Raw genomic sequence first — 14075 nt, 5'->3', positions numbered from 1 at the left:
ACTGCGAGGCAGCAGCGCTACCACTGCGCCACCGTGCCGCCTAGTATCTATACATAATATAGCAAACATCAGGCTGCATTTACTGTACATCTTGTAGTTCATTGTATATAATTTAGTCAGTCAGTCAGTCATCACCCAACCCGCTATATCCTAACTACGGGGTCACGGGATTCTGCTGGAGCCAATCCCAGCCAACACAGGGCGCAAGGCAGGAAACAAACCCCGGGCAGGGTGCCAGCCCACCGCAGTGTATATAATTTAAATAAACAGAAATGCAAATTTTGCATGTTGCCACACACATGCGCATGGGAGGCACCTGAAGAGCTCACAAGGGGATAATTCCATGCCAGACCAGGAGGTGGCAGGGTACACTAATCACCCTCTTTTCCATTGGCAGACCAACCACGGGAAATTTTGCCTGGACTTGAGGATGTCACTTCCGGTTCCGGGTCCGATGACATCATTTCTAGTTCCTGCCCATATGACATCACTTTACAACCGCCATCTTTGGTTGAACTGAAGTTTGCTGAGACCTGTCAATTTTAGTATATGGGTGTGGCTGCCCCCCCAAACCTCTTCCTCTGTCTGTCCAATCATTTCACAGTGTGGAAGAACTAAGTGTGCCCCTCCATTTACCACCACCTCCGAAACCTCAGGTTACAGTGTGCTGCACCAGATCAAGGTGAGGAGATCAGCTCTGAAAGTGTCCTCTTATTTAGACCACAGACATTTAGTGTGCTGTTCAAGTGTGTGTCATCACCACGCTTAGCTAGGAAGAAGTCTGAAGATGCCGTCTAAAAGATCTCCAAGCAATTGGAAATCAACCACTCCACCGTCCTGAAGATCATCTGCAAGTGGAGAGGACTTCAAACAATGGCTGACTTGTCCAGACCAGGCCACCCTAGCAAGTTCAGTCCAAGATGCCGAATGAAAGACAGAATGTCAATGCAGGACTTTTAGGTAGATCTCGACACTGTTAATGTCAAAATGCGCGAATGTACTGTGAGAGATGAGATCTACAGTACGTGGGATGGTGTTTGCTAGAATGAAACCAGGACCAATTACAGAGTAAGAATAAAGGACTTCTAGAAGAATGCGCTCTGGACAGACGAAACTTTGGTCACAGTACCAGAAGACATGCTGGTTGAGAAGCAAATTCAACATTTGACCAGAAGAACCTGATACCAGCTGCTAAACGTGGTGGTGGAAGTGTTCTGGTTTGGGACTTCTGTGTTGGGCTCCTATACTGATAATCTTATCGGAGGCAGAGGCAGCAGCATCACCATCATCCAGGACAGTCGGTGGAGGAGAAGAAGGAGAAGAACACGTCAGAGCCCTCAGTCATAGAATCCACTACAAGTTCTTCATTGTACCAGAGGATGCTTCTAGTGGTCCGGTGTCGCTCAGATTCACACCGTTGAAGGGACGGTGATTTATTTATTTATTTATTTTTTGGGGGGGGTTTCAAGAATGCACCCAGCCTTGGTCTGGCCTGCACTCACTCACAGAGAGAGACACAAACCCAATCTCCATACCCTGAAAGAGCCGGTGAGGAGATCCTCGGGCGCGCATGCGTGACAGTGTGTATGATTTATGTCATGTTTGTTACTTATTCATTATTATTCTTATCTAATTTGCTTTTCATGGTCAGGTCAGGTCAGGTTGGTGGGGGTGCATGCACTGGTACAGCGCGTTGCCACAGCCACCACATGAGGAAACAGCTTGGGATCCCGATTGGCAACCCCATCCCATCCCCCAAGGCAAACACGTGGCCTAGTCCCACCCTCCGCGAATGACCCTCTATCTGCCACAGCCAGGTTTCACGTGGACGTGCCCTTGACTTGGCCCTCAACCATGGAGGTCGTGAGAGCCGGATCACCCTCAGGTAATTACGCCACATGGCCGCAGTGCCGTAACTGACGCCCCTCTCACAACGCAGGTCATGTGCCTCATTGGAAACTCCATGAGCAACACTAAGTCAGACCAGTGGGACCTAAGGATTCTCCGAAAAGACACCCATAAAGGAGTCCAGTCTTCATCTCAGGTCAGTGCATAGCGTCCATGTCTCGCAAACAAGAAGCACCAGGACTCTAAAGACTTGGACCTTCGTCCTTTTGCAGATATCGGGAACGCCACACACCCCTTTCCTCATGACCCCCCATGCTCTCCCAATCTGTCTAACTGACTTCATAGGAAGAGTGACGAGAGACACGAATGGTAAGTAAACCTCTCGATGAGGTCGACACTCTCTCCGCAGACAGACACACTGCTGACGGCCGTGCCCAAGAGCTCATTTTCTGGGGCTGAAATGATTTCTTTGGCATTTCGTTAAGCACTTGGCGCTACTGTACATCCAGCGTAGGAAAATGCGCTGTAGAAATGAAATGTTCTTGTTGTTGAAAAGGAAAAAACATTTCATGGGGTGCACTTACCTTTTCACACGACTGTATATACAGTGACTGCATTCAGTTTTATGCCACTTTTCTGAAAAAATGTTCTCTAGCTGACATATAACAAAAATTGAAAAGCTATTACTGACGTTTTCTCAAGTCTACCTGCAAGGCAAAACATTAAGAAATGGACGTTATCCGCTGGTCACTAAGCAGCCCCTGTTTCCTCCAATGACTGTCACATCTGCTGGTCCCATGGCACTTGTTTACTGATTAACCTTTGTTGCATTGTTTTAAATGAGCGACCTGACCTCCACTGGTAGAACTTACCATTATAATCACTTCAGTTACCCTGACATTGCTGTCCTCCACCATAATGTTTAACTCAGCCCACTTCTAAATGTGGGTGGTGCAGCGGGTAGCGCTGCTGCCTCGCAGTTAGGAGACCCAGGTTCGCTTCCCAGGTCCTCCCTGTGTGGAGTTTGCATGTTCTCCCCGTGTCTGTGTGGGTTTCCTCCCACAGTCCAAAGACATGCAGGTTAGGTGACTTGATCATCCTAAATTGTCCCTGGTGTGTGTGTGTGCCCTGCGGTGGGCTGGCGCCCTGCCCAGGGTTTGTTTCCTGCCTTGCGCCCTGGGATTGGCTCCAGCAGACCCCTATGACCCTGTAGTTAGGCTATAGATGGATGGATGGAATTAGTGGAGTGGAGCCGGGCTGTAAGTTTAAAGGGAGTTTTGCCAGAACATCAGGGACACCACTGGAAAATTGTTAAAGGAAAGTTTCACCCTAACGTTAGGATGTTCTTCTTCACGCAGGGAACAATAGACATGTGGAATGAGTGACCAGGTTGAATTAGGACTTTAGGGTTCTTCAGATCTTGACTGGACATTACTTTGGACAAATTAACTGGTTAGGTTTGGTGAGCTTTGTTGGTCAGTCTATTGCATTCATATAATATAATATAATATAATATAATATAATATAATATAATATAATATAATATAATTCATCCATTTTCTGAGCTCTCATTGTTTGATACAGGGGTGAGCCCACAGCACAAAAATTTTAACTAATAATAATAATAATAATAATAATAATAATATCAGTCTATTCCAATAATATAATATAATATAATATAATATAATATAATATAATATAATATAATATATGGTGCTAGAGACTGGTAATGTATTGCCCACAGCACAAAAACTTAAACTAATAATAATAATAATATCAGTCTATTCCATTAATATAATATAATATAATATAATATAATATAATATAATATAGGGTGGCACGGTGGCGCTGCTGCTTCGCAGTTAGGAGACCTGGGGTTCACTTCCTGGGTCGTCCCAGCGTGGAGTTCGCATGTTCTCCCCGTGTCTGCGTGGGTTTCCTCCCACAGTCCAAAGACATGCCGGTCAGGTGGATTGGCGATTCTAAATTGGCCCTGGTGTGTGCTTGGTGTGTGGGTGTGTGCTGCGGTGGGTTGGCACCCTACCCGGGATTGGTTCCTGCCTTGTGCCCTGTGGTGGCTGGGATTGGCTCCAGCACACCCCTGTGACCCTGTGTTCGGATTCAGTGGGTTAGAAAATGGATGGATGGATGGATAATATAATATAATTTAATATAATATATGGTGCTAGAGACTGGTAATGTATTGTATGTTGATTAGCACACTGGACTCATTTCATATTATCATTTCAACTGAGAGTTTATATATGAATATTTTATTTACAGTTTGATCACCGTTTTTATTATTAAAGCATGAGAGGAGCACATAATGATTCACTGCTGATTTGCTTTTTAACCACCTGCATTTCACAACAGGTAACCCACCTGAAGCTCAGCATGTCTGGCCGAGCCACTACTTGGATGAGAGACCATATAAGAGAAAAGCTTGGGTAGCTTGTAATGTTTGAAGGCGACTCTCAGTGTTCCTCCTACACCTCTTTATCAGTATTCTCCTCTGTCTCATTCACTCCTGCCTGGTGCTTCCTTGTCTTGATCGCATTTGAAACTGACCAGTCAGACCAAAGTCAAGCGTTTTATTATATCAATAGATAGATATGCAGGGCGGCACGGTGGCGCAGTGGTAGCGCTGCTGCCTCGCAGTTAGGAGACCCGGTTCGCTTCCCGGGTCCTCCCTGCGTGGAGTTTGCATGTTCTCCCGTGTCTGCGTGGGTTTCCTCCGGGCACTCCGGTTTCCTCCCACAATCCAAAGACATGCAGGTTAGGTGGATTGGTGATTCTAAATTGGCCCTAGTGTGTGCTTGGTGTGTGGGTGTGTTTGTATGTGTCCTACGGTGGGTTGGCACCCTGCCCTGGATTGGTTCCTGCCTTGTGCCCTGTGTTGGCTGGGATTGGCTCCAGCAGACCCCCGTGACCCTGTATTCGGATTCAGCGGGTTAGAAAATGGATGGATGGATAGATAGATATGCAGCAATGGAAGTGAAGTGTCTGAAACAGGACTTCTTGCATCACATGTTGAGGGGCTGTGACACGCTTTTCTCCTCCACAGACTGTCCCGGATGATGGTGCTGCTGCCTCTGCCCACTATGAGACTGTGGATATCAGCATAGCAAAAATTTGAAACATGGATTTATTTATTTATTTATTTATTTAGTTAGTTAGTTAGTTAGTTAGTTAGTGTCGCATCAGACCTCGCCTTTCTGGCTTCCATCTCCATACTGCTGCATTTTTTTTCTTCATTTTTTATCATTCTTTGCATTCCCTTGTCGTGCTTGTTGATGAAGGCCCCACCCAAGAGCAATTGGTCGGCCCACAGGACTATAACCCGCGTGCCCAGGTCACGCCACACTTTTTAGCCGGCTGTCAGTAGTTCTAGTCGCTGCCCAAGCATTCGAAAATTGCGAGGGCACTGAGGACTCATCTTGGGCGAACAGAAGAAGACTAAATACAAAGAGGACTGTCTTCCACCTCCCCCACTAAACTCCCAGTATGTTTCGCTTGGTGGAGGACAGGAGCTATTAAGAACTCAACACTTCAAAGCTGATTACCATCAGACAAAAGCTCATTACTGTATGAAACTGAATGAGTGCGGCATCACATCACTAAAACCTGATTTGCCTGGGAATGGACTTGCATATTAAAACAGCAGCGAAACCGAAAGAGAGAGAAGAAACAGAAAGAATGAAGAAGGCTGATAAAGCACAAACAGAGCATGCGCCAGAGAGCCGGCTTAGGTGTGTGGCTAATAAAGCGAAATAAGAAGAAGAGCACATTACAGCTGCTTGCATCACGGCCGTCAAAATCTGATTCTCTGTCACCATCAGCATCTCTAAAAATAGCATCGAGCCCCCTGCTGAATCTTCTCAAAGGGACCGACACAGAGAACAAACCACAGAAACTCCGTTTTTAAAAGCCCATAAACGGTTAACAAGCCTTCTTATGTTTCAGTAGATAAAGAGTTAAAAATAACTTCAGCACCGATGGGGGGATAAAAAGAAAACAAAAAAAAGAAAAACTTTATTTGTACGGCGGTCTGGTGAATGAACCCCAACGTACATTTAAAAGTACAATTTGGTGAATTCTTGCTAAGCACAATTAATAATAATAATAATAATAATAATAACTTAGGTGGAGCGGCGATGCTAAATTAGCCTTGATGTATGTGCGTGGGTTTGGACTGGCGTCCTGTCTGGTGGCTGTTCAGTTCAGCCCTGGATAGGCGGGTTAAAATGGATAATAATAATAATAATAACCTCAGGGACCTAAAATTAATTTTTCAGATTAGGACTGAAGAAATTAATTAGGATTAGGGCATAGAACAGTGAAATTTAGATAAGGGTTAGGGGAAGGTGTAGGGGCATATAAAGGTTAAGTTAAGGATTTTGGGGATGGAAAGGAAAATCTAAAACTAAACCATTCTACTTGATCATAATAATAATAATAATAATAATATAGAACCAAAGCAACAATAATAAAAAAGAACTGAAATAATAAAAATAATGATACTAATACATTGTATTTATTTAATAACAATAAGTATAATAAAAGTTTTTATTTATATAGCACCTTTGCCACACTCAAAGCATTTCACAAGTATTCAGATGACCAAAACTGAATAATACAGAAGTGCAAAAAAAAAAAAAAATGCAGTCAATAAATAAAGAAAATGAATGAATTATTATACACTGCCCTAATTTGGTGTTCATAAGAAATGTAATAATTTAATTCATGAGGTAGAATTACATAATAAACAAAAATAGTCATGTCAAATATTTAAAATATGAGTTAAATATGTTACGTCTACGTATTCTCAATTGTAATAGAGATTTAACATTTTTCACCCTCTAATGGAGGTCCATAGGGGTTTAGATTCCCAGTAAAAGATCACAAATCAAACATATAATTGCATTCATAATTTCTGACTTTGAAGTATTCTAAAACGGTGTTGCATAAACTATGGGTCATGACCCAAAATGTTTGAACCTGAGCCTTCTTGGCAGTGACACAATAAGCTTTGCACACCTGATTTGGGGGATTTTCATCCATTCTTCTCTGTAGATCCCCTCAGGCTCTAGATTTGTATCAAGCATGTTCCGTTTGTTGTCTTATAAGGCCACTGTCATGTCTTATTGGACCACTGACTTACATGGCCATTGTAATGTCTTATAGGGCCACTGTCCTGTCTTATAGGACCACTGTCCTGTCTTATAGGACCACTGTCATGTCTTATAGGGCCATTGTCCTGTCTTATAGGGCCATTGTCCTGTCTTATAGGACCACTGTCTTGTCTTATAGGACCACTGTCATGTCTTATAGGGCCACTGTCCTCTTATAGGGCCATTGTCATGTCTTATAGGACAACTATCCTATATTTTAGGGCCACTGTCGAGTCTTAAAAGGCCACTGTCATGTCTTATAGGGCCATTGTCCTCTCTTATAGGGCCACTGTCCTGTCTTTGGCCCAGAGCCCTCTGCTGCTGGCTTTCATTAAGGTTCTCTCTGTCCTTTACTCCATTCAGCTTTCCCTTTGTGAAGGTCTTGTAACATAAGAGGAAATGAGTAATCAATGTAGTTTTGCAGGACCTAAACTAAAGTGTTACCTCCAAATGTATGCTTACGTTTGCAATTATTTGCTTAACTGACACTTTTAGCCAAAGATGACTTAAAAAGGAGGTCAACATAATCGAGAAACGTCAGTCTGTTGACTGTTTTTGGACAAGCACAGTAGGATGGTTTAGACAAGTTGATTTTCAGCCCCTGGTAACACATTAGCACAGGTATTGCAAACAAAGAATCTCTTCCTCATTTATTAATTGTGTAACGAGACCTTAACAGAGGCTTTGTTTGGCGTTTATAAAACATCAATAGACGGGGTCTTCATTTCTGTGCAGTGTGGCGTATTGCCATGATGGTAAAATGACTTGTCACATCAAGAGAAACGTGTCTCAGCTAGGCCACCTGTGACCCCTCCAAAGTGACATTCTGTTAGTCGGCCCCATTGCAGAGATGAATAAACACTTCACTGATGCTTTGGAAATGTTATGAAGACGCAACAAACTGGTTTTTAAGGTCTTATTACATAGGAGTAAATTAATAATTGATGCATTTCTGCAGTTTCTGAACTAAAGTGTTGCCAAATATGGGGGACACCTTAGCTACCAGCCTCGTGGACTGAAGGGTCTCCTTCTCATTTGTAAACTTTTTTATTTTCTTGCATGCAAGGCAGAAACAACACCCAGGGTGATGGGAGAAGCCCACCAGTCCATCGTGTAAGTGAATTGAGCCGGAAATGACAGCCACCTCCTGAGCCATTTCTTGAACCCTTGTCCATAACCCTTGTGACATGAGGTAGGCATGCTGAAGCATGTTGTGCTGAGGCATGTTGTGCTTGAAAGTCTGTGAACCCTTTAGAATTTTCTGTATTTCTGCATAAATATGACCTAAAACATCATCAGATTTTCATTCAAGTCCTAAAAGTAGATAAAGAGAAACCAGTTAAACAAATGAGACAAAAATATTATACTTGGTCATTTATTTATTAAGGAAAATGATTGAATATTACATATTTGTGAGTGGCAAAAGTATGTGAACCTTTGCTTTCAGTATCTGCTGTGACCCCCAATAACTGCAACTAAACGTTTCCGGTAACTTTTTCTCATTCCTGCACAACGGCTTGGAGGAATTTTCCCCCATTCCTCCGTACAGAACAGCTTCAACTCTGGGATGTTGGTGGGTTTCCTCACATGAACTGCTCGCTTCAGGTCCTTCCACAACATTTCGATTGGATTACGGTCAGGACTTTGACTTGGCAATTCCAGAACATTCACTTTATTCTTTTTTCACGATTCTATGGTAGAGCGACTTGTGTGCTTTGGGTCGTGGTCTTGCTGCATGACCCACCTTCTCTTGAGATTCAGTTCATGGACAGATGTCCTGACATTTTCCTTTAGAATTCTCTGATATCATTCAGAATTCGTTGTTCCATCAATGAAGGCAAGCCGTCCTGGCCCAGATGCAGCACAACAGGCCCAAACCGTGATACTACCACCACCATGTTTCACAGATGGGATAAGGTTCTTATGCTGGAATGCAGTGTTTTCCTTTCTCCAAACATAACACTTTTCATTTAAACCAAAAAGTTCTATTTTGGTCTCATCCGTCCACAAAACATTCTTCCAATAGCCTTCTGGTTTGTCCACGTGATCTTTAGCAAACTGCAGACGAGCAGCAATGTTTTTTTTGGAGAGCAGTGGCTTTCTCCTTGCAACCCTGCCATGCACACCATTGTTGTTCAGTGTTCTCCTGATGGTGGACTCATGAACATGAACATTAGCCAATGTGAGAGAGGCCTTCAGTCGCTTAGAAGTTACCCTGGGGTCCTTTGTGACCTCGCCGACTATTACACGTGTGCCTTGCTCTTGGAGTGATCTTTGTTGGTCAACCACTCTGGGAGGGTAACAATGGTCTTGAATTTCCTCCATTTGTACACAATCTGTCTGACTGTGGATTGGTGGAGTCCAAACTCTTTAGAGATGGTTTTGTAACCTTTTCCAGCCTGATGAGCATCAACAACTCTTCTTGTGAGGTCCTCAGAAATCTCTTTTGTTGGTGCCATGATACACTTCCACAACCATGTGTTGTGAAGAGCAGACTTTGATAGATCCTGTTCTTTAAATGACTCAGGGTGCCCACTCACACCTGATTGGCATCCCATTGACTCAATTTCACCTTCAAACTAACTGATCATCTGTGAGGTTCACATACTTTTGCCACTCACAAATATGTAATATTCGATCATTTTCCTCAATAAATAAATGACCAAGTATAATATTTTTGTCTCATTTGTTTAACTGGTTTCTCTTTATCTACTTTTAGGACTTGAGTGAAGATCTGATGATGTTTTAGGTCATATTTATGCAGAAAAATGGAAAATTCTAAAGGGTTCACAAACTTTCAAGCACAACTGTAAACATGGCCACCTTGTTGTTGTCCCTTTGCAGTTTCTACTTGTATTTTTAGAACTTGAGTGCTGTAATGCTCGATTTTTAGATGCTGTAGCTGCCGTGTAATTATAGACTTTTATTTATAAGGGATGTGGTCATCGAATATTATTGTTTCCTTCATCGTGTCACCTTTCTTATAATACCATATATTTTATAAACCGGGCCATCCTACACATTTTATCCCACGTGATCACGAGAAACTCACAGTAGAAAAATGAAGGTGGCCTGATACAGAAAAGACGATTTTTATGTCTTTCAGAGTTTGAACACACGCTCACGGCCTAAAGGAGTCATTTAAGTTCTTCAGAAGTAAAAGCCAAATACCATAAGGGTGGGCTTTTATCCCTCCATCTTCTTAAAGCTGCTTTATTCCTGAGGAGGATCACAGGGATGCTAGTGTCCAGTCCAGTAAGCAGTAAGCAATCCATGGATGGGGTGCCAGTCCATCACGGGGCAAACACAGACACACATCAGGGGGGCACGTTTAGAATCAGCAGTCCACCTAACGTGTGGGAGGAAACCCAGGCAGACCCCTGGAGAACATGCCAACCCTGAATACCGGGCAAAACGTTTTGGTTTCTGAAGATTTTTTTTTTTTTTTTTTTTGGTGATTCTGATAGACGTCGTCAAGCTGAACCCAAATCTACTTTCAGGTGGACTGCATCACTTAGGACAGGGGTGTCCAGCTCTTCCATTTTCTTTTCCGGTGACCAGTATCTGCTGTTAATCGACTTCTTCTCCCTTCGTTTCATTTGCCAGCCCTCTATTTTGCTTCTGCTTTTTCCTTAAATGGCAGTCAAAAATAAAAAGCGAAGAAGCGAAGCGGGACCACCTCAGTTGGGGCCTCAGATTCTTAATGAGAAGCCGATTCTTGATGTCAACTAAACCTGCTATTTAATTCCGTAGCTTCTTGCTGCTCGCTCTTACGTTTGTGTTTTCATTCTTGAGGTCACAGTGTTTTCTCAAGTGCTCCCCCAAGTCCAAACATTTTCTTTGCTTTCTAACATTGGGGTGCCCGGATTTGATACACGGACTCACTTGTTGGCATCTCCCTCTCTGTCTTTCTCGTTGCTCAGAGTCTCTCAGAACAGATTCAAAGTTAGCTGCTGTGCCTGGGAGGTTTTTTGCAGATCCAACTACTTAGACACATTTATCATTTTTTTGTTTGGACTCCTCTTTGATCCTTAAGAAACATAATCACTTACCGAGATTAAATTTGCAATTATGCTTTTATTTGCCCTCCCAGCGGGTTTTATTTTACTGCTGTGTTGTCAATGATCTGCCGTTCTGCGAGGTGCCACTGTTTGCTTTTATTAGGAGGGGTGCCAAGCTCTGCCTTTATTGTATTAGGCCTGCCCCGTCGGGAGGTGTCAGGTTTATTTTAATAGATTGTCCTCCTGTCTGCTCTCCTGTCTCAGCCTCCTCTCCCTGCACACGCCGTTGCACGGGGCTTGTGGTTATGAGCAGATGGAGGGAGTCTCATCATCATCATCTCATCAATATCATGTCCTTATCCTCTGTACTTACAATCCCACTTCTTTTCCAATCAGCTCTTTCAGACATCTTATCTGGCTAACCATTTTTTTGCACCCCCCCTCCTCACCACCCACCTTTGATTGATTTCTGGCTGCTGCAGTGGCCTCTAACCTCAAGTCCTGGACACTTTATTACTCCGTCTCACATAATGAGATATTTTTTAAAATGCCTTTTATGAAATCTCCTGCCTTTAACGTTGGATGCTTGGAGTGGAAGTTCATGGCTCTTTAACACTGAAAAATAATTATTCTGGATTGGTTTCCAAACATAAGATGAATTTATCCTTGCATTTTTTATTTTCCATGTGGTGATAATTGTGAAATCTTGAGCTCAACAGCTGGCACATAAACGAAGGGGCTAGGAGAGAAGAGAGGCTAGTGCCATCAATTTTTCTGCCACCTGCCAATCCATTCTTAAAATGAGAAGGATACAAGAAAACAACCAAAAAAAAGTATGTCATACTGAAGCACTTTATACGAAGAGATCAAGGCTACACTATGTGTGCCTGTCTACATATATCCACATACAGGGGTGGGCAAAGGTACGTTTACAGTGGTTTGTATGGAAAAAGACATACAGGTTTAGCTTTATTAACTTCATTAACTTAAAAGAATGCCACCATGGCACAGTGCACTTAGGTACAATCTCATTAGTGCTCAAATTGCCAGCCTCACGTACTCACCAAACATGTATACCAAATGCCAGATCCTTGTGCTCTTTATATGGCTCTTTTAGATGGCTTGCTATAACAGAACAAGATGTAGATCTATCTATCTATCTATCTATCTATCTATCTATCTATCTATCTATCTATCTATCTATCTATCTATCTATCATATAGTGCCTTTCATATCTATCTATCTATCTATCTATCTATCTATCTATCTATCTATCTATCTATCATATAGTGCCTTTCATATCTATCTATCTATCTATCTATCTATCTATCTATCTATCTATCTATCTATCTATCTATCTATCATATAGTGCCTTCATATCTATCTATCTATCTATCTATCTATCTATCTATCTATCTATCTATCTATCTATCATATAGTGCCTTTACTCACTCTATCTATCTATCTATCTATCTATCTATCTATCTATCTATCTATCTATCTATCTATCTATCTATCTATCTATCTAGTACTGTCTACTATACCAAATTCTATCTATCTATCTATCTATCTATCTATCTATCTATCTATCTATAGTTGGTAAAATCTATCTACCTATCTATCTAATCTTGTCAACAATGACAGATAGATAGATAGATAGATAGATAGATAGATAGATAGATAGATAGATAGATAGATAGATAGATAGATAGATAGATTTTACCGTAGTTTTCAAGAATAGAACAGAGTCCAAAACAGAACTGACTACAATAGACAAAGATGGAGGCTTTAAAGGCCCATAGAGGAAATGACGTCATTAAAAGGGCCGGAACCAGAAGTGATGTCGTCTGGACCGGAAGTGATGTCAGCAAAGGGTCCGGCTACGGAAGTGATGTCAGCAAAGGATCCGGCTCCGGAAGTGATGTCAGCAAAGGGGCCGGCTATGGAAGTGATGTCAGCAAAGGGCCCGGCTCCTGGAAGTGATGTCAGCAAAGGGGCCGGCTATGGAAGTGATGTCAGCAAAGGGCCCGGCTCCGGAAGTGATGTCTTCTGGGGCGCCGGAACCTTGCAGGATTTCACGGGAAAGGTCTGTAGGGAACTGAGAAAGACAGTCAGCGCACTCCGCCGCCCTCTGGTTGGATGTTTTATTACAATTACTCAGACTTCTACTCGCATGTGTGTGACAATAGATAGATAGATAGATTTTAATAATAAATGCCTCTTACATCCTACTGAATTTTGAGTAATTCTTTTGTGAACCCAATCAAAGAATTTGTATTAATTTAGCACTTTAAGTGTTTAAATGGGTCAACTCTTTCCAAATGTACACTCATAAAGGTTACTTTTACAGTAAAAGGGCTAATATAAAACTGGCCTTTTTATTGTGAAGACTTATCTGTGTAACCTATAATTTAAAACATATCTGAGTATGGAATAATTACGTGGCTGTATTTCTGTTTATGTTCCTTTTTCTTATACTCCTACTACCCTCATTTCAGGATTTGATCGCACATAAACCAGAGAGGCCCTTCTTGCACATCCTCGGTGCAGCTGTTTCATAAAGCCTGCTGACTCTGTGTGTGTGTATTTATGCGTATGATTTAAATTTGTTGACTTTTCAGATTTCGCATTCTCCAGGTTTGCTGATGTATGGAGGGAGACACGTGCAGGTATTTGATTTAGGCCTTCGCCGCAGATATTTGCCAGCTTCAGCAGCCAAGGACACGACTTGATTAAGGATGACACCACTGTGGAACAGCATGGGGAAGAAGCCAGCGTAGTCATCAGAAGTACTTAGTAAGCACGACTCCTCTTCGCGTCTGGAATTTGAAGCGCAGAGAGCGGGGTGACATGGCGAGGTGAGCCACAGGCGGGCCGGGGACGTCAGCTGCCATGTGATTACCTTGCTGCCACCTTATGGTGCACTGCAGATTGGCCAGAGTGAAATGGGTTCTTCCAGATTTAAAGTAACCGTCAGCGTTTCCATACATGTACTGTACACTCTTCAGGTGTTATTTCAGGGCTGGTGATTTTGCTGTGTGTGCTGAGCTGGGTG

Source organism: Polypterus senegalus, chromosome 17 (genome assembly GCF_016835505.1).
Source record: "Polypterus senegalus isolate Bchr_013 chromosome 17, ASM1683550v1, whole genome shotgun sequence".
In the NCBI taxonomy this organism is placed as follows: domain Eukaryota; kingdom Metazoa; phylum Chordata; class Cladistia; order Polypteriformes; family Polypteridae; genus Polypterus; species Polypterus senegalus.
The sequence above is the reverse complement of the archived record's forward strand: the minus strand, read 5'-3'. Positions refer to the sequence as shown.